This window comes from Hyperolius riggenbachi, chromosome 9, assembly GCF_040937935.1.
Source record: "Hyperolius riggenbachi isolate aHypRig1 chromosome 9, aHypRig1.pri, whole genome shotgun sequence".
Taxonomy (NCBI): Eukaryota; Metazoa; Chordata; class Amphibia; order Anura; family Hyperoliidae; genus Hyperolius; species Hyperolius riggenbachi.
Window position 1 is genome coordinate 131,480,864 of NC_090654.1, and position 960 is coordinate 131,481,823.

General features: G+C 43.3%; 1 non-coding gene across 1 annotated transcript; it reads left to right on the forward strand.

The window, feature by feature from the left end:
- Positions 1-579: 579 nt before the first annotated feature.
- Positions 580-651, forward strand: TRNAL-UAA (transfer RNA leucine (anticodon UAA)). The gene has a single exon. It is a non-coding gene; the product is annotated as a tRNA-Leu (tRNA).
- The last annotated feature ends 309 nt before the right edge of the window (positions 652-960 follow it).

Here is a 960-nt window from a genome sequence, read left to right on the forward strand (position 1 = left end):
ATCCTGAGAACAACAAGTATCCTGTTTACACTTACAGATTTCAAAGCAATTCCACTTCCAGCCCACTATTCAGACTAAGAGGTAGCCGAACGCCTGTGTGGGCTTCAACCTGGTCGCGTAATTGCCTAAGTAAGTGTTTCCTGGCTAGTGGCTAGGTAGACAGTTCCTAATTACAGTCCAGGTTCCTTTGCATATTGAAGGTGACTGGTCTATTCAATGAAGACAATGGCAGTTCCCTTGATCTCTGCCCTGAATGCAAATTTAATCTACATACAGACATTATTCAGGTGACACCTTCCAAAAGCCAGACTGGCTGACATATCTACACCTCTAACAAAATATACAGCAGATTAGAAAAATGATAGAAATATACTCCTGTATTCCTTACATCATCAGCCTCATAACTAGCTGCTATATTCCTGACAGGGCACATGATCTTTCTGAAGTCTTGAATTTAAGCCTGTAAGCAGTATCACCATGTGTCCCACTGATTTCATCTAGCAAATTAGGCAAATAAGCAAGCTCATTTTTCTCTTGGGTATATCACAATGGTACATGCTAGGCTGGCTTCAGCATGTAGCGTTGGTGGTACAGTGGTGAGCATAGCTGCCTTAAAAGCAGTTGACCTGGGTTCGATTCCCGGCCAATGTATGTGAGGTTGCTTTTGACATCCTACAAATCCCTGAGCAAGCTCATTTTTCTCTTGGGTATATCACAATGGTACATTCTAGGCTGGCTTCAGCATGTAGTGTTGGTGGTATAGTGGTGAGCATAGCTGCCTTCAAAGCAGTTGACCTGGGTTCGATTCCTGGCCAATGTATGTGAGGTTGCTTTTGACATCCTACAAATCCCTAAGCAAGCTCATTTTTCTCTTGGGTATATCACAATGGTACATGCTAGGCTGGCTTCAGCATGTAGTGTTGGTAGTATAGTGGATGAGCATAGCTGCCTTCCAAGCAG